Raw genomic sequence first — 20481 nt, 5'->3', positions numbered from 1 at the left:
AGTTTATATAGGGTAGTCTTAGCAGAGATGCTGTGGAACACTTTGTATCGTGGACCTAGCTGGGATGCAATGACACACTGTATGTATTGTGGACTTAGCTGGGATGCAGTGGAACTCTGTATATAGCGTAGACTTAGCTGGGATGTAATGGAGCACTGTATATATCGTGGACCTAGCTGGGAGGCAGTGGAACACTGTATGGATTGTGGACTTAGCTGGGATGCAGTGGAACACTGTATATAGCATAGACCTAGCTCGGTTGTAATAAAGCACCTTACATAGCGTAGACTTAGCTGGGATGTAATGGAACAGTTAATATAGCGTATTCTTAGCAGAGATGCAGTGGAGCACTATGTATTGTGGACTTAGCTGAGATACAATGGTCTGGGATGTAATGGAGCACTGTATGTATCGTGGTCTTAGCTGGGATGCAGTGGAACACTGTAAGAAACTGTCTCTATATATACTGCACCAAAGTGAGGTACAGTGTGTATAGAGTCCAAGGGTCTCCAGAGGTAGGCAGAGGTTAAAGTTAGATAGGACCTTACTCTCTAAAGTGGTAGCTTGGTCGAGCAGTAAGGCAGTATCAGAGGACAGTGTTAAGCATTTGATGTACACACTTACTCTCTAAAGTGGTAGCTTGGTCGAGCAGTAAGGCGGTATCAGAGGACAGTGTTAAGCATTTGATGTACACACTTACTCTCTAAAGTGGTAGCTTGGTCGAGCAGTAAGGCAGTATCAGAGGACAGTGTTAAGCATTTGATGTACACACTCAGTCAGCCAATTAATTCACACACTCAAAAACTGAACTCTAGGCCAATTGTTTTTGTGTATAAAAAAATATGCTGTTGTTTATTTCTAGAACCAAGCAAGCCTGGCACAGGTAAGCATAAAAATACATTGCTGTAGTAAATTACTTGTGTGAACACAGTTCAAAATTGCAGTATAACATGTACTGATTTTGGTTACAGTTTAAGTACGCGCTTTGCAACACTTAGACACTTAGCAGGTACAGTACATTCGAATGAATGGGCTCTTTAAGTAAAATGCAATTAATTACTTTTCATATTACTTTTGCTACACTGTGCTGGATCCTAGATTCAGCATTGGAACATTTCCTGAAAACAGTTGAGTAAATGCGTTTTAGTTAGATGTACGTTTTTTAAAGAATGTTATTGTATTTCAAAAGTTGACACTTAGAAACTTTTTCACATAGAATCACCAATGTTATCCTATGGAAGGAAATTCACTTAGTAAGTAAGTTACTTTAACAATACTTTTCTTACTCAGTGCTGGATAACTAGATTCAGCACTGGGACATTTCCTGAAAACAGTTGAGAAAATGCGTTTTTGGTTATTCGGCTGATTTTTAAGGAATATTCTTAGTTTTCAGAAGTCAACACTGAAACTTTTTGGCAGAAAAAGTGTCAATGTTATTCTATGAGGAAAAAGAGGTTATCGTTTTCAAGGTAGGTAATCGGTCTTTGGAGTTAGGGTCCTGGGGTTAGACTCAGGGGTCTCCCAGGGTCAGTGAAGCACTGTTGTTGCACCCTTAGCGGCACTCGGGAGGCCGGGTGCAGAGTATTGAAGCCCAGTGTTATACCAGGGTTGAGCTGAGGGCAAGTTGTGGACCAAGTTAGCATAAAAGTGGCACCCTCAGCGGCACTAGGGCGGCCGGGTGCAGGGTGCTGTTTTGAGGTCGGGTGCCCTGTTGATTTCAATGGAGATTCTCTGGGACAAAGAAACACTGCAGGCTCGGGGACGAGGATCTTCCAGGAGCGACCACCATTTCGAGGGGTAAGTAGGGTTGTAGAGGGTTGGTTAGGTACAACTGGGTTGGGCACACAAGGCCATGGGGCGTCAAGGGCAAGGGTGCCTTGGTACTTTGGATTGTCTTACTGGCTCTGATCACGGTAGGGGGTCCTCTGGATTGAGGCTGCAGGCGTCGTCTGGAGGCTTGAGGCAGGTCAGGGGTCACTGGATCTCGTGTCAGGATCGCCGGGGGACCTCCTCGTGGTGTTTTCCACTCCTACTCGGGCCGGGCTTGGCAGGTGTAGAGAGGGCTGGATTTGCAGTTTCTGGCTGGCACCAGAAGCTGCAGGTCAAACACGTCTGGTGTTCAAGGGAGAAACAGCTTGCAAAGTGAATGCAGGCATGTCCTCCTTGGATTATGAGGTTGCTTTCCGCTGGACACGCCGAGGTTTTGCAGGAGCAGGTTTGAGGGGAGACAGGCCTGTGTGGCTGGGGCCAAGTCAGTGGGCGTCGTTCTCTTGTTAGCTCTGCACAGCTTCTCGTCCTTCTTCTCTTCTTTTCTTGTGGTTGCTGGATCTGAGGAAGGAAGGTTCAGGGAGCCCCTAAATACTAACTTTAGGGGCGGTAAAGGGCAGGGACCAATGGGTCCCTTCCCTGGGTACAACCCCTATTCTGCCACTCTCCAGTGGGAGGGGGACAGGAGCCTGTCCCTGGTTGGCTGGGTTCCCCCATCATCAAGATAAGGGGGGAGTTGGCAGAGGTGGGCACACCTCTCTTCCTTGTTTTTACCGCTGGTTCTCCCTCCCAAAGTGGGGGGTAGAACCAGTGGGGACCAGTTGCTGAAAGCAGCAAGTGGTCTGGAGAGGCTCACAAAGGCATGCCTTTAAAGCTTCTCCTTTGTGAATCCTGACAATCCTGGGGGATGAGGCTTGGCACCTCTTCCCAGGATGTGCATTGTTTCAGGCCCCCGAAAGCAGCAAGCTCTCGACTCAGGGTTCCGAAACATTTCTGGTGGTGGCAGCCTAAGCAGCCACTCAGTCAGATCACTAGGAGTTGGGCAGATTTCATGGGGCATCTTTAAGATGCCTTTTGTTGTGCATTTTACGTTAAATCCCACACTGGCATCAGTGTGGGTTTAATGTGCTGAGAAGTTTGATACCAAACTTCCCTATCTTCAGTGTAGCCATTAAGGTGCTGTGGAGTTCGTAATGACAAACTCCCAGCACCATATACTCTTAATGGCAGCACTGCACTTACAGGGCCCAGGAATGGATTGGGCACTGTAGGGGTACAGGGCTCATGCACCTGTACCCGCAGCACTGGCATAGGGCACCCCGCTAGAGGGGTGACTGATGTATGCCAGGGCAGTTGTTTGTGGGCATGGCACACAGGGATGTGTGCCATGTCGACGCTTCACTTTGTCCTGCACAGCCTGCAAATGCAGTATGTGAATGTCAGGGTGCAGGGCCTCTAAGGGTGGCACAAGAAGTGCTGCAGCCCTAAGGGCCTTCTCTGGTCACAATGTCCTGGGTACCTGTCGTACCATTTACCAGGGGCTGAAATGTGGCCAGAGTCAATTGGGTTAGTTTTAGGGAAAGAACACAGGCCCTGGGAACCTAATTGGCAAGGACCCAGGGGACACCAAGAAAAGGTGCATCAGTAGTCTGGAAAAAGTGGGGGGGTTACTGCAACAGAAACCCACTTTCCTACAAATACTACGTAGCATGGACTTAGCTGAGATGCAATGAAACACTGTATCGTGGACTTAGCTGGGATGTAGTGGAACACTGTATTTACCATAGACTTAGCTGAGATGTAGTGGAACACTATATAGCGTAGAATGAGCTGGGATGCAGTGGAACACTGTTAGAATTGGGGATCTCTAGTTGGCACAGGTAGGTACTTGTGACAAATAGGGACCCTCTCCTCTAGTCAGGATAAGGGGAGTACACTCCTAAAATAACCCCTGCTCACCCCCTTGGTAGCTTGGCACGAGCAGCAAGGCTTTATCTCAGAGGTGTTGTAAGTTAAGCATTTGTGACCACATACAGTAACCCAGTGACAACACTACAAATGGACACCACACAAGGTTTTATATAAAAAATAAGTATATTTTATATAGAGTTACCACAAGACCAATAAACGACAAAAAGAATCCACAGTACTATTAGATTTCAAGAGTTCTGGTTAAAAGGCTTAGTTCAAGGTTCTGTGCGAGTCGGTAGCCCGGTCTAACTACATCGTTACTTGAAATAGCACAGAGTCTAGCAAATCCAGCGGACCGCGTCGGTATAGACCCACTCAAATGTCGACAGACTCAGTCACAGTACCTTTTACTTGAGGCGGCCGGCACAGATGTGCGAGCCGGTTCCGGTGTTCATCGCGGTGCAGAAAAGAAAGCGTTGCAGGACGCGTTGTCCCTCGATGTGGTGCCGGCAGCGGCCCGTTGACTGAGTCGATGGATCCAAGGCGTGCGTTGCAGGGCGAGACGTTGCTTCGATGAGGTGCTTTCGGTGTGGCGACAGAGCGGGAATTAGGGAGCTGGCGTCAATCAGTTCGGACAGCGTGCGGGGCGGTGCCCAACTCCGGTGCGTTCACAGGACTCGAAGTCAGCAGCAGTGACCGCGTCGATTAGACCAGTACGAGTCGGTGTAACTAGGCGTTGCATGTCGCGGTGTCCACCAGTCGCGGTGCAGGCAACGGCTCGGTGAAGGCGTCAGGACGGAGTCGGTGAGCTCAGAGCTTGCGTTGTTCGAGGTGGATGATGCTTGATGCGGTGCCTACAGGACACCGGGCCGGTCGTGAGTGTCGGTCACAGCTCCCTGCTTCTGTAGGCACTGAAACAGCATTTCCATCAGCAATTCACAAAGGCTGGTGAAGTCCACTGGTCCTGGGACTTCGGTCAGGGGGCAAGCTCGCTTCCAAACCCTTGGAGATCTTTTGCACAAGTTGAAAGTAAAGTCCACAAAGTTCTTTCTCCTCTCTTTAGCAGTCAGGCAACCACTGCAGGACAATCCCCCAAGCAGCACTTCAGCCTGGGAATAGTCTCTCCTCAGTTTCTTCAGGTTCCTCTCCTCAGCAGAGGTATCGTCTTGTAAGTCCAGAAGTGATCAAATTTCATGGGATCAGGGTGCCAATATTTATACCCCGAAATCCTTTGTTCTCTGAGGGGCGAGGGGCTTGGGCCTAGTCCAAACCAGTTCTGAAGCACTCTGTTTACCAGACTTCTCCTTTCCTTTCACAGAGCAGGACAGGCACATCAGACGCCCCACAGGAGGTGGAGCCAGCATTGTGGAAGGCAAGTACAGTCCTGGAGCACTTTGTTGACAGTCTTCCTTCTCTTCTTTCGGTGCGCAGGGCAGAGACATCAGACGCACCACAGGGGGTGGAGTCAGCACTGTGGAGGATGGCACAGTCCTATTCAGGTCCCAAGTGCAACTCCTCCCTCCCATCCAGATGCAGATCACTCTATTCACCACTGGGCTGCCCCAGCCTGTCTCCTGGAATCCCCCAGTCCTGTCACTCACAAACCCAGACAAAGGAATACAGAACCTCACAGAGGCAGGCTTGAAAGGTTAGCCAAGCAAATACCTACTTTCTAAAAGCGGTATTTGCAAACAGAATATTAAAATACACCACTAAAATATGTATCTTCGAGGCATATGAGCTGCAGATTAAACACTGTGCATAGATCGCCACCTAGTGTTTGGCCCGGATGTTTGCAGTTTGTTGTTGTCCTGAAAAGTTCTTTGGAAGTCACGAGATAGGTGACTCCTCCTTTAGACCACATTGTGCATGGGCATCGGCTCCATCCTCAGATTGTTTTTTCCCGCCATCGGGCTCGGATGTGTTTCCTGCGCTCCGGTTTGGAACCGAATTTCCTTCAACGCGCAATCCTCACCCAGTTCGCCGATATTGTTTCGATCGCGATCCACATCGACGCGATTCTTCACCACTTCGAAGTCTTCGATTCCGGTCGTCGACGAAGGCCTTCGGGCCTACCTAGGCCTCATCTTCAGGCTCATGGAAAGGACGCCATTCAAGAAGTATCCTCAATGTGGGTGGAAGTTTCCCCACACCGATCTACATGAGGTGTGCAACCTTTGCCTCTCACCGGAGCATGAGGCCAAAGACTGTTCCGCTTGTGCCTCTTTCCGCTCCAAGAGGACGTTTCGGGACCGACTAGCTCGAAGAACAATGGCTCGCTCTTCAGCTCCGATCCCCGACGACATCTTTGGAGAGGGCGTCGGCATGCCAGAACATCAGCACGCCGAAGAAAGTTCCAGTCTTTTGATGCCGAAGACTCAGAAGTCGAGGACATCACTCCATCTCAACGGGTCGTAAGTAAGACCGTCGACCCCAACCCTTCCTCGACACCCTCAAAAAAGGCATTGGTCACACTCACCTTCGGCCCGGGTGCACACCGAGAGACTGCTTCCCATGCCCTGCCGTCGGGCACGGCAAAGAAGCTTACTAAGCCTTCAGGCGACTCTGGCTCGAGCCAGCCTATTCCCGGTGCCGATCCGATACCGACACAAAAGAAGAAGCCATCTTCCTTAACCGCTGCTCCAACACCCAAGCACTCGGCGCCGAAGACCGTCAGCGGCTCATCGATGCCGAAACCGCACTCGGAGCCAAGTAAAAAACCAGCTAAAGGCCCCGATTCACATGCTTCGGAGCCGAAGAAACACCCGGAACCCAAGAAACATGTTCCGTTAAGACATTTCAAAAGGTCACACTACGAAAGCAAAAGCCCCTAGACCATCTACCGACTCGGTGCCGAAAAAACCTCCGAAAATGTCAACGCCGAAGGATCTGCCCTATACAGAAGAACTTTTTACACCAGATCCTCATCAAAAAATTCTGGTTAAAGATCCTAAAACTGGCCAACTAGCTCTTAGCTCCAAGAAGAGACCACTAGAAGTGCCAACACCTCCTCCTCCTCCAAAGAAGAGAGACATTGCAACCTCTCCATTAAGTATCCCTTCTCCACCACCTCCCCATACTGTTCCTCCTCCTACACTACCTCCACCACATCATTCACCTACACCATCCACTAATCCAGAAGATGATGTGGTACAGACTCTGATGGCACAGGTGGAGGTGCAGGAACCAATAGTCCCCCTCAATCACCTAATCCTTGGGATGATTATAACACCCCTGATGTACCTTACATCCCACAAGATGATGTACATCCTTCCAGACCTTCCCCTCCAGAGGACACTATAGGTTTTAAACTACTAGTCCAAAGAGCTGCCCAATACCATGGGGTTGACATGCACACTGATGCTGTGGAAGATTTCCGTTTAAACACTTTTGATAACACACAAAGGTCTACTGACATTTTGCCAATGCTTAAAGGCGTCATTAAGCATGCAACGGAGGTTTTGAAAGATCCTGTCAGAGCTCGGGTACTCAACCCTCGCATTGAGAAAAAAAATTAAGCTGCCCCTACAAACCCTGTTTACATCAAAGGTCCAGCACCACTAGATTCTTTAGTAGTGTCTAATGCACGTAAACGTGCTAATTCACAAACATCAGGTGAGGCCTCACCACCAGATAAAGAATCTAAGCTCCTTGACGCCTCAGGTAAATGAATAGCGTCACAGGCAGCTAACATTTGGCGCACTGGCAATACCCAAGCGTTGTTGGCAAAATATGACAGGGCACATTTTGATGCGCTGGAGTCCATAATGCAGCATCTACCAGACATATATAAAAATAAGGCCAATGAACTCATACAGGAAGGTAAAAATATTACTAATACTTCCATTCGTTGTGCCCTAGATGCTGCAGATACTGCCTCAAGGGCAATCAATACCAGTACCCTTTTGCGGAGACATGCCTGGCTACGTATTTCAGGTTTTAAACCTGAGGTACAAAATTCCATCCTCAATCAGCCATTTGATGAGACACATTTATTCGGCCCTAATGTTGATGTGTCTTTAGAAAAGATGAAAAAAGACACCGACACAGCAAAATCTATGGGAGCCTTAAAGCTGCAAGCTCCAAGACCTTCTTTTCGTCACTCATCATACAGAGGCAACACAAGAGGCTACTCCTCCGAAAGCCCCTCCACTTCCTACAAAATCCCTAGCCAATCCACATACACTAAGGGCTACCAGATAGGGGGTTACAGGGGTAACAACAACAAAGGCAGAGGCAAAACCAACAACTCCCGCTCTGCCTCCACCCCTACCCAATGACTTTCCTTCCCCCCAACATTCCACTCCTGTGGGGGGAAGACTGCAGCAATTATTTCCTGCCTGGATCAACATCACATAAGACGGGGGTGCGACACATTATTCAGTCAGGTTACTGTCTAGAACTAACATCTACCCCCCCAAACATACCACCCAAACAGCGTCCAATGTCACAAGAACATTTATCACTGTTAAAGCAAGAAGTAATGTTTCTGCTACAAAAAAGTGCAATAGAACCAGTTCCTCATCACCAACAAAACAAAGGGGTTTACTCCCTATATTTTCTTATCCCAAAAAAGGACGCCTCTCTAAGGCCTATTCTGTACCTCAGACCACTAAACATATACATACAGTCAGACCATTTTCACATGGTCACACTCCAACAAGTACTTCTTCTCCTGTTACAAAACAACCTCCTTGCTACTCTAAATCTCAAGGATGCATACTTCCACATTCCCATTCACAAGGCTCACAGGAAGTATCTCAGATTTGTAATAGACGGGCAGCACTATCAATTCAAAGTACTCCCATTCGGAGTCCCAACAGCACCAAGAGTATTCACCAAGTGCCTAGCAGTAATGGCAGCACATTTACAAAGACAGCACATGCATGTCTTCCCATACCTCGACGATTGGCTCATAAAAGCCAGCTCATACAACCAGTGTGTGGAACACACTCACGCCACGATCAAACTGCTCCACAATTTGGGGTTCACAATAAACCACACCAAGTCTCATCTGCAACCATCCAAAGTACAACAGTACCTCTGTGCTACAATAAACACCTCAACAGCGCTAGCTTATTCCACTCCAGTAAGGATAGCCGGCATGCAAACTCTTCTCACAAAGTTTCAGCCACAACACTCCCTTCCAGCACGAGTGTTCATGCAACTCATAGGGATGATGGCCTCTTGCATTATCATAGTTTCCCATGCAAGACTTCAAATGCGTCCTCTACAAGAGTGCCTTTCACATCAAGGGAACCAGGCTCACAGTCAATTAACAGACCTGGTGTTGGTACACGGTCGGACTCATCGCTCTCTGCAGTGGTGGAACACCAAAAACCTTTCCAAAGGGCGACCAGAGACCTAGAGCCAGACCTAGAGCCAGTTCCCCAAACAGTCTTGACAGCGGACACATAACTCTCCGGTTGGGGAGCTCACCTACTGCAACACGCCATCAAGGCAGGTTGACACCACAACAAAAGTTACTCCATATCAATCACCTGGAGTTACTAGCTATACTCCTAGCAGTGAAAGCTTTCCAAAAACAAAGCTGTGTTAGTCCTCACGGACAGCATGACAGCCATGTGCTACATTCAGAAACAGGGCGGAACACACTCCCTGCAACTTTCTCAACTAGCTCAGGACATATGGCGCTGGGCTATACCTAAAAACATATTCCTTTTAGCGCAACATGTTCCAGGAGTATAAAACACCATAGCAGATCTGTTAAGTCATCAGACACAACAGACTCACAAGTGGGAACGTCATATGCAAGTTCTTCAACCATTCTTTCAGATGTGAGGACAACCTCAGATAGACCTCTTTGCCACTCACGAAAACGGCAAATCCCCAAGCTTCGCCGCCAGATATCTACACCCACTGTCCAAAGGCAATGTGAAATGCATAAACTGGTCAAATAGATTTGCGTAGGCTTTTCCACCTCTACCACTCATGCCAATAGTAGTACGCAAACTACAGCAGCATTCTCTAACCCTCATCTTAGTTGCTTCATGGTGGGCCAGACAGCCGTGGTACAAAACACTGCTACAACATGTATGTGATACTGCACCAATAATTATACCTGTCTCCACACCTTTTAACACAGAACCATGGCGAGATCAGGCACCCGGACCCAGCTCAGCTCAACCTAGCGATTTGGCTCCAGAGGTCTTAGAATTTGGATATCTGAACCTTCCTCCAGACTGCACGAATGTCATAAAAGGAGCTAGACACCCAATCACTAGAGCATGTTATGCAGCCAAGTGGAAACGCTTTGTAATATATTGTCACAACAATATTAATCATTTAGACGTGTCTGTTCCAACACATCAAATGATACTTATTGCACCTCCAAAGATGTAACTTAGCCTACACGTCTATTAGACTGCATCTTGCTGCAATAGCGGCATCTCTGCAAAACAGACAGCATCTATCTCTGTTCAGAGTGCCTGCTATTAAGGCCTTTATGGAAGGTCTAAGAGAATAATTCCTCCCAGAGTGCCACCTTCACCTGTGTGGAATTTAAACATTGTTCTCACACGGCAAATGGGACCTCCCTTCGAACCATTACATAAATGAGAACTACAATTTTTAACATGGAAAGTTGCGTTCCTAGTAGCTATTACTTCTCTGCGAAGAGTTAGTGAACTACATAAGAGTTAGTGAACTACAAGCACTAACCATTTAAGAACCCTATTTGCAAATGCATCATAATGATGTTGTTCTACGTACTAATCCAGAATTCCTGCCCAAAGTCATTTCTCCCTTCCACCTCAACCAATCTGTGGAACTGCCCATTTTCTTCTTGCAGCCACAGACCGTAACAGAAAGAGCTCTTCATACCCTAGATGTCAAAAGAGCATTGCTATACTACATTGAGAGAACACAACCCTTTCGTGAGACAAAACAACTTTGTGTCTTTCTCATCACCACACAAGGGTAATCCCATTTCAAAATCTGGGATAGCTAGATGGATTGTCAAATGGATACAGATTTGTTACCACAAAGCTAAATGTATGTTATCTGTTCCTCCTCAAGCCCATTCTACAAGAAAAATAGGGGCTTCAGTGGCATTTTTAGGGAACATTCCCCTAGATGACATCTGCAGAGCAGCTACATGGTCTATACCGCACACATTCACAAAACACTATTGTGTAGATGTGTAAACAAAACAACAAGCTAATGCGGGCCAGGCTGTTCTCAAAACATTATTTCAAACTACTGCAACAGATAGCGGTGGTCGCCGCTAAGAGTGGGTACTGCTATACAATCTATGCTCAGTGTGTAATCTGCAGCTCATATACCTCGAACGGAAAATGCTACTTACCAGTATGCATCTGTTCTTGGCATGTAGAGCTGCAGAGTTACACACACCCACCCGCCTACCCTTTTCTGTTCCAGTATTATCTTAATTAGATACTGATTACTTGGGCATCCTTCCTTTTCTTGCAAAGCTCCATCATTTCCCTAATGGCAAATAACAATCTGAGGATGGAGCTGATGCCCATGCGCAATGTGGTCCAAAGGAAGAGTCACCTATCTCGTGACTTCCAGGATAACAACAAACTGCAAACATCCGGGCCCAACACTAGGTGGCGATCTATGCACAGTGTGCAACTCTGCAGCTCTACATGCCAAGAACAGATGCATACAGGTAAGTAGCATTTTCCTTTATTATTCTGAGTTCAGGCATACTAAACTCGAATTTCTACCATGGTCTCTGAGTCAGTTAGGATTATAAAATGTAATGATTCTAACAACTCATTCTGGCCTATGGAGAAAAGGTAGCCTTGCAATATTGAACAATCATTTACAATGCAACGGTCTCGCCTTTGCAAAAGTTAGAGCTATTGGCATTGTAAATGACAAACTTTTTATTTATGTGTTGGTTTTGAAAACAGATAAATGCCATTGTCATTTACAATGCCAATAGAGTGAGTAGTAGTGAGTAGTGGAGAATGAGTAGAGAGTAGTAGAGAATGAGTAGAGAGTAGCAGAGAGTAGTAGAGAGTGAGTAGTAGAGAGTGAGTAGTGTTATGTAGCTACCTCAGGTGTCTCTTTTACCCTATAGATGTAGCAATCCTAGGTGTCTCTCTTACCCTATAGATCGCTCAGTGCTGGAAGCGTTTTTTTGTGTATGTGATTAAGATGCCTTGACAGGTCTTGCATACATACATCTCTGGCCGTGGGCGCTTCACACCTCACCCCGAACACACACACCAGTCAAATTATCAGATAGCGGCATTTAAGCAATAATGAAGAGAATCGATCTGCTGAGAGGGAGCAAAACCAGCCCATGGTGCAATAACGCGCACAGCGGGCACATGCAGGATGGATGGGCTCCATTTGGATTTTAAAAGCGAACAATAATAATCTGATGGAGGACGCGCTACCTGTGTGATGGAAGAGACAGCACTTAAGCAGGCAATGGATCACATCAAGAAAGCGCCCACAGGGGGCCTTCATGACACTCTCAAGAGTAACACAGCTAGGGTGAGTGGTAGAGGGAGGGGGCAACAGACATGGGTGTGGGAGTAGCGGGTGGGGAGGAAGGGAAAATAAGGCCACGCAGGAGGAGGCAATGGAGTTCGAGGGAAGATGCACACGAGGCGGACAGAGCCACCGGCTGCCGGGACGGTGCAGGGATTAAATTCCCGATTCCAACATAAAAGTACTACAAGTTCCAGAATGCAAAGCAAAATTAAGGACGCGGCGAGTGACTCGGTACCTCACTTTGCCGTGGAAATGAATTCACTTGGGAACACTTCCTGAAAAGTAGGGGAACTGTATTAACGCTCACCTTGGCTTTAGGCTCTTAACGCAATCAGCCATTCCTATATGACCTCAGGAGGGTGAACATATTAATTCGAGGACCGTCGAAGTGCTCAACGGACCTTACTGAAGTGAAAGTTTTGGTTCACAGCGGTTTTATCAGATGATCATCTACTTGGCATCACGAGCCAACAAACATCGCGCGGTTTGGCAGTATGGAACAGCTGCTGTGCCCTTACAAGATACTGAGGTATTCGCAGCAAGCAAATGCATAGGTTTGGGAATATAATGCTAGAACTGTGTACACTATATCAGTTATATGTTTTTATTAGCACACACATTTACCCGCAAAAAAAAAAGTTACATTAAAAAGTCGGAGGTTCTGGAAACTTTCTCAACAATTTTAAGAAACAGCACTGTTAGGTGGGAAGCAGAGAATGGCTAAAACCTTTCTAGCAGAAAAAAAAGTTCCAGGAAAACATTTAAAGCATAACTTTTTCTGAAAGAAAAATATCCATAAGCGACATAGTCCAGTTAGCAAACTCGCTTGGGGGAGAATCTTCTAAAAGGGAAAACATAAATCAGAACGAGGACCTTCCAGAATAGGCCCCTGCCGGATAGGAGAGCGGCTAGAAAGAGCTCCTTCCGATGGAGAAGGTAAGTGCACCTAGCTCTGCAGTGAGGCGGGCGTCTTTATGCCTGTAGCACAGGGGCCTGCAGCCTATGCGTCGCCTGTCTCCGCAGGGTGCATGGGGACGGTTTGCATAACACACTGGAGAGGGCTGCCCCCTTTAGTGGCGCTGAACCGAACCAGTGCGTGAGGAGTTAATAGTGATGAGGCGCTAAAGAGCATCTTGCATCAATCTCCGATCATTAGCTATCAGCAGGTGGCAAAACCAGTCGACGCCCACTTCTCAATGGGACCATCCGCACCTTTTAGAAGTTTAATGACTAAAACTTAACATCGACTAGTTATTGTTGTGTTTGTTGTACGCTTTTTAACTTGCCACTTCCCCGAAGTAGCTTGTGTTCAGGCTGGGCTGAGTTTAAACCGCGCACGCGATAAGGTCGTCAACCTTTTACCGCCACCCATGGGCGATTCAGCCCTTTACATTATGTGTAGTCCCAGTTGGCACCAGGCAGCCCTGCAAGCACCAATGCGCCAAATGATAGCGCTGAAAAGCTGGGACTGTCTCTATGCATTGTTACATTGAATACAAAGCTGCAGTGCTGCTCTCGGTGCACTGCAGAGAAGCACACTGACTGGCACGCAGTGCTTAATTTTAGCCGGGGTGCTTATTTTCCCCATCAGATACTAACATATGCAGGGGGCAGATCTGAAAGGCGGACAAACTGCCACAACGTGAGAATGCTGCAACCTGCAATAGTTACATGAAGGGTACGTGAGGGTTAGGTAATGGATTCAAGACAGATTAAGTGGACTAAAACAGGGGCATAACAAAGGCAGTCTATAGGCGGGTAATGGTTCAGAGGTGTTGGCAATCGGCGCACCGACGTTTAATGAGTTGGCTACGAACAGCTGTGCAGAGCTTTGGGCACGTCACAAATTAAGCACAACTTCTAACCATAAACTGTATCCCTGCACTCAATAAAGATAGAATCAAGAGTTGTTGGGAACTTCTTCCTGTTTGTCCATGCAAACGATATAGAACCCGTACACCGCAGCGGCCTCACCCTGCAGTGCTCCAGTCACGGTGCTGGCGCTTGTGTGCGCCTTGAGTCGGGGGTGAAGCGCACCTGGTGTGATCTTTCATAGGCGTGACGCCTTCAGTCAGTGCTGGCGTTTTCCCCAACAGCAGCTTGCATTCTGGGACTTGGAGTTTCTATGTTATTGTTGCAAGTAGAGGACCAGAAATATCAGCATGCAAAGTGCTGTTGTGTTAAAGACCAGAAGTGCCTGAAGTTAAAAGCTCGGGTCGAGGTAAAGAGAAGCTCTCCGAGGACTGCGAGGGATCATGGGAGCCAAGTTCACAAATGTTTTGGTGGACTCAAGGGAAGACGCACACGAGGCGGACAGAGCTGCCGGGACGGTGTAGGGATTTAAGGGCCGATTCCAACATAAAAGGTCCACAGGGAGATGATGTGAAGCCGCACACTGGAAGGTACAAGCAGACGAGACCACGCGAGGCAGGAGATCCTGAACTCAGTGCGCGCAGGTAGGACAGGAAGTCTCGGCACACCCCAAAGTGGACAGTGCGCTCCAGGGCCACACAGGCACCCCCGCGACTAACAGTATACCTTGAAGAACTAAATGTATGCTAAAATCACTGCAGCGAAGAGCAAAGGACACTGATTTTTACCGATGCAACCTTCCCTCTCAAAATTCACCTTAAAATACATCAGTGTTTATGCGGGATTAAAGAATCGTTCAGAATAATGTATTTTGTTTCCATTCATCGAGAGCAAAATGGAATTCTACAATAGTATGACGTGGTGGTTTGTTCGCCGTCGAAGAAGCTTTGCAATTATTAGCACAGTTATGAGATACCGAATAACAGTGAGATAATATTAGCCTCTTACAGCAGCACCCCGGGTTTCTTTCAAATGCCTGCCATCCCAAGCATCGCTTTCTGAGCGCCCCTCAGTATTTCCTTTCTGCCGCCGATGATGCCCGGCCGCACTTCAAAGACACTTCCAAACTCATGTCTCACGCTGCCTGCACGCGCCAGTCGGCCCTCTGATTGGTTAATAAGGACCACCAATCAGAGGGCCGACTGGCGCGTGCAGGCAGCGTGATGAGGGGCGTGCTCTCTCCCGATCACGTCAGGGAGAGAAAGAAGAGCAAAAACACACCCCTCTGTCCCAAAAAGACGGGGCTTAAATGGAGTGACGCCCCTCTCCTCCAATGGCTGGCCAGCATTTACGAGGCCAGCCAATGGAGAAGAGGGGCGGGTTTAAGCCCCCAATACTGTTGACATTAAATCTCGGCTGCGCGAAAGCTGCTGCGCAGTGTAACGCTAGGCCGAGACCTAAAAACGAAAATGGCTGTAATTCACTATTAGGACATGCCACACGCATCAGGGCTTGTCCTAACTTATACTTACAATGCGCCCTGCCTGAAAAGGGAAGGTTTAGGGACTTGCAAGTGGGTGCACTTGCCCAGTCAGCATGAAAGTACCAGACTGCACGCAGGCTCTGCAATGGCAGACCTTAGACACATTTTACAAATCCGCTTCTGTGGGTGGCACAACCAGTGCTGCAAGCCCACCAGCAGCATTTGGTTTACAAGCCCCGGGCACACGCAGTGCACTGTACTAGGGTCTGACAAGTAAACCAAATCAGCCAATCATGGAGTCACTAATCCATACATCAATTTACAATAGGGAGAGCATATGCACTTTAGCACTGATCAGCAGTGGTAAAGTGCCCAGAGTCGTAAAATAGCCAAAAGCGATGACCCTGCAAAAAGGGCCAAGTCCAACAAACACTGTATGCAGTGTAGACTTAGCTGGGATGTAATGGAACACTGTATATAGCGTAGACTTAAGGGGGATACAATGGAGCACTGTATATTGTGTAGACTTAGCTGGGATGCAGTGGAGCACTGTGTATAGCATAGAATTAGCTGGGATCTAGTAGAACACTGTATATAGCGTAGACTTAGCTGGGATCTAGTGGAACACTGTAGGAGAGTGGGGTCTGCAATCCTATGGTCACCCCAGATTTTTGCTTTTTGCTTCACTGGTTTACGACTTTCCCTGGCTGTGGGCCTGCTAATCAGACCCACAGCCTAGCTGTTCTCTCTCTAAATTGACAACCATGTACCTTAGGTGCATTTACCAATTGGTACTGGGCCACCTTATCAGTCCCTGTACAGCATACCTTGGGTATCCAGGGCATAGGTGTACCCAGGGCCTACCAGGGGCTGAAGCATGTATTATGCCACCCCTGGCTGGCCATTTAAAACTGACACAACTGGCTGCACAACAGCTGGGGCAAGGTGGTGTAATCACCCTTTGCTGTAGATATAGTATACCTATATCTAACCCTAAAATGGACACATATATTCCTATCAGTCACTCCTATGGCAGGCCTTATCAATCCTGAAGGCAGAGTTTGTGGAATTATGTGAGATGGTGCTCTAGCATGAGCTGAGCCCGTTTGCAGCTTGCGGAACCAAGTCCTAATAGCTGTTCCATGATAACGCTATACCATATACTCTTAAGTGCATTTTAATCCTCGCGGTTAAATGCCAACTCTGGTATAACATTATCAAAACATGTCGAGTAAGGTGTCATACGATATGGAATACTACCCCCTCGCCAATTCTGGCGACGGGGGTAGCATTCCACCCTTCTAGAGGGACACGACATGTATGTAACTGAGAACCCCGGTTAAAGTTAACTCGAGCCTTGGCATCACAAAATGGATGCTGCCACCACAGACACAAGTCTGACCTCCTGCTGCTGGGAGTCCTTCCAGCGAGGGCGGCTTGGACAAAGGGTTTCCTGCCTTGGGAGGTGCTAGCACCACCCCAGACAGGATTTTGTGTATTGGGTAGGGTAGGCTTGAAAGGAATGAGACATGCCTGGGGCACACAAGGTGCCCTGTGCATACACCGGTTCAAACCAGTTGCTGGGGCACTCCAGCCCCAGCTCTGGCGGGAAACCGGACAAAGGATAGGGGGTGTACCCACCCCCCTTCCTGGTCCCACCCATGGGAGGGACCTAGTCAGTAGTGCAGCCCCCTTTAGGAGAATAAAGGTAGGAGCTGGTCCCATTCCAAATTAGATTATCCTGAACTATTCAAGAAGAAGAAACTCTGGCCTTCGACGTTCTGCTCCACAGAAGACTGAAGAATCTCCCTTGTGGGCAAGGAGTGTCCACCCTGCACAAGCAGGCACCATCAAGCGTCCAGCGGCTTCCCTTTGTCGTCTTCCCTCGAGGATCCAGACTTCAGAGCCCGACGAGACCCGGATTCCCAGACCTCTCCGACCTCAACCCACATCTGCAGCAAAGCTGAGACCTGTGGGTGCGACGAGACACGTGGGACCGGCCATCTTGGAAGAAACTGCACTTCGCTTCCAGCACGACTCCCGAGGTAAACTCGACCAAGTGCTTTGGGGACTGAGAAACCCCAACCCCGAGCAGCCCCCTGCACCGAAGTTCAGCCCTCCAGCATCCACGAGATCTGCGTGGGGCCCTTCTGTTTGGTTCCTGCTCGACGCGTTGTCTGGTCACTTGCGGCTGGCTAGTGGCCTCCTAGACGACGAACCTTTGAATTTTCACTGCTGATCTGGTTGCTCCAGATTGGCCCTTGCTCCCTTCCAAAAGAGGGGCACCCCGGACTCTCCTAGTCCGCACCAGACGCTTTTCCTCCTCACTGCGTGGGTTGCCTTTGCCAAGGCCTGTTGACGCCGATTCCGGATCCAACACCGCCGACAGCGAGAGCCTGCGTGGGACAGCTCGTGCCTCCATCCTGGTCGTCGAAGACACCTCCTGGTCCACGTGGCTGCAGAGTCAAGCGTCCACTCTTCACCTGAACACGACGACATCTGGTTCCTTCCTGGTTCCACTATAGTCACTGGCTAGTGACTGTGAACATTGTCCCCTCTGCTTTCAGGTCTCCTTCTTCAACAATCCACCCTTGGATTGCACCGGACATCTTCCTCCTGGTCGCCTGCAGCATCTTTTCTTTCAGGCTCCATTGACTTCAACGCGAGAACCCGACGCACTTTGAACCCTATGCACCCGCGGCCCGTGGGTGAGGTAACAAGAGCATTTCGGTGCTCAAGGGTAGTTTAACTGTCCTAGTGTCCAGTTCCACAGTCGTTTTAGTCCTACCTAGTCAGGATTGTCCGTACTCACCTTTAACTTGAACTGTACTGTCCATAGACGTTGTTACGCATCTCGCGTGTGAGTTCACACTCTGCACACGCGTTCCGTGGGCCTCCTATTACTTACCTGAAGTTAGTGTAGCATGGTCCCATCGATCCTACAGCCTCTGGACCGCTCCATTCCTTCTATTGACTTTCACATTCCACTTACTTAGTATATGGTTTGTTGTGCCCCCAGGGCACCATTGTGATTTCGTGCAACTTAACGTATTTTTCAGAAGAGATTGTCATGTGCTTAGCCCTCTGACCTCATAAAGAGTTCAGAGGTGTTGTTATTAATAAATATACTGTTTATTTTCATAACAACCTGTGTGGTGTCCTTTCATCTGGTATTCAAGGGGTTATATTGTGGTAAAACAGCTGGCTTCACATGCCAAAAGAGTTTAGCCTAAGACTGCTTTGTCCATGCTACCATTAGGATAGCTGGTCTATAAGGTTGACTTACAACCAATCACCATAAGGGTTGTTTGGACTGATACAAGGTGATCACTAGAACTAGTGAGCATCATATATCAGGCCAACTTCTCACAAACACTGCATAAAACGTAGACTTAAATGGGATGCAATGGAGCACTGTATGTAGCGTTGACTTAGCTGGGATCTAGTGGAACACTGCATAGAGCGTAGACTTAACTGGGATGCAATGGAGCACTGTATGTAGCGTTGACTTAGCTGGGATCTAGTGGAACACTGCATAGAGCGTAGACTTAACTGGGATGCAATGGAGCACTGTATATAGCATAGAATTAACTGGGATGCAGTGGAACACTATAGCATAGAATTAGCTGGGATCTAGTGGAACACTGTGTATATAGCGTAGACTTAAATGGGATGCAATGTAACACTATATAGAGTAGACTTAAATGGGATGCAATGGAGCACTGTATATTGTGAAGACTTAGCTGGGATGCAGTGGGACAATGTATGCAGCGTAGACTTAACTGGGATGCAATGGAACACTGTATATTGTGAAGACTTAGCTGGGATGCAGTGGGACACTGTATGCAGCGTGGACTTAACTGGGATGCAATCGAGCACTGTATATTGTGTAGGCTTAGTCGGGATGCAATGGAACTCTGTTTCTGTAGTAGGGGATCTCTGTGTATAGTCATAATCTAGTGAATAGTCCCGCCCATGTGAATGGACCCCGGAGCAATCAACAATAATCTCTTAAGGTGTCGAAAATTGCAGAACTGCACAGACACTTAAGAGAGAATTCAAGACAGATAATGCAGCCTATGTTCGAGGCATGTGGGCTGCTGAATTCATATCTATAGCATAGATTGCCACCTAGTGTTGGGTCCGGATGATTGCACATTGTTGTCCTGGAAGAGTCTTCGAAGTATCACGAGATAGGTGGCTCCTCCCCTGGACTACAGTGCGCATGGGCATCGACTCCATCCCCAGATTGTTTTTTTCCGCCATTGGGTTGGGATGTGATTTTGACGTCTCCTGTTCGGAATCGTTAAGGAACTCTTTCGAGGCCAAAAGGCCTTCTTTTTTCGTCGGTATCGTTTGCATTCGGTCCCGAATTTCTTCCAACTCATTGGATTGGATATCCGGGGGGGTCATTTGACTCTTCGGGGATCGAGGCCTAGTCAACGCAGCAAGACCATCGACGACAACATGGAACGGAGCCCGTTCAAGAAGTGTTCCGTGTGCGGTTCGAAGTACCCGCACATCAACGTCCATCCCGTATGCAACAAGTGCCTGTCGCCGGACCACGACGAGGCCAGCTGTATGGCCTGTTGTAAATTTCGATCGAAGAAGACGATCAAGCTTCGGCGCGTGGCGCTCCTCGAGGCCCGGCGATCGGCTCCAGCACCGGTGGACATCTTCGACGACCCTGAAGCAAATGAGCAAGTGCGTCACCTGCAGATTTCCCCGGCAACGGTGGAGGTAGAGTCCGGCGACGGAGCGGACGTCCACAGCCAAGACATAGAGGAAATCGTCGAGAAGGTAGGGGACGACGAAGAAGCATATGGGGCCACGGATGATAGCTCGGAGGATGAGCTATGCCCCGTTCGTACTATTAAAATGTCTCGGGTCACGGGATCGCCACACGGCCTTACCCAATACCTTACACCTCGATCCACGGCCCCGCCTTCCGGCCCGGCTACGGACACCTCCGCGGAGCCGCCATTACCTAAAACGAAACCGAAACTGAAACCATC

At 48.3% G+C, this 20481-nt stretch overlaps 1 protein-coding gene across 5 annotated transcripts in view; it reads left to right on the top strand.

The window, feature by feature from the left end:
• Positions 1–20481, top strand: part of DAXX (death domain associated protein) — a 1076799-nt gene that overhangs the window by 1023656 nt on the left and 32662 nt on the right. The gene's annotated exons all lie outside the window — the stretch shown is intronic.

The sequence above is a fragment of the Lissotriton helveticus genome, chromosome 5_1 (assembly GCF_964261635.1).
Source record: "Lissotriton helveticus chromosome 5_1, aLisHel1.1, whole genome shotgun sequence".
NCBI lineage: Eukaryota > Metazoa > Chordata > Amphibia > Caudata > Salamandridae > Lissotriton > Lissotriton helveticus.
The sequence above is the reverse complement of the archived record's forward strand: the minus strand, read 5'-3'. Positions and strand labels throughout refer to the sequence as shown.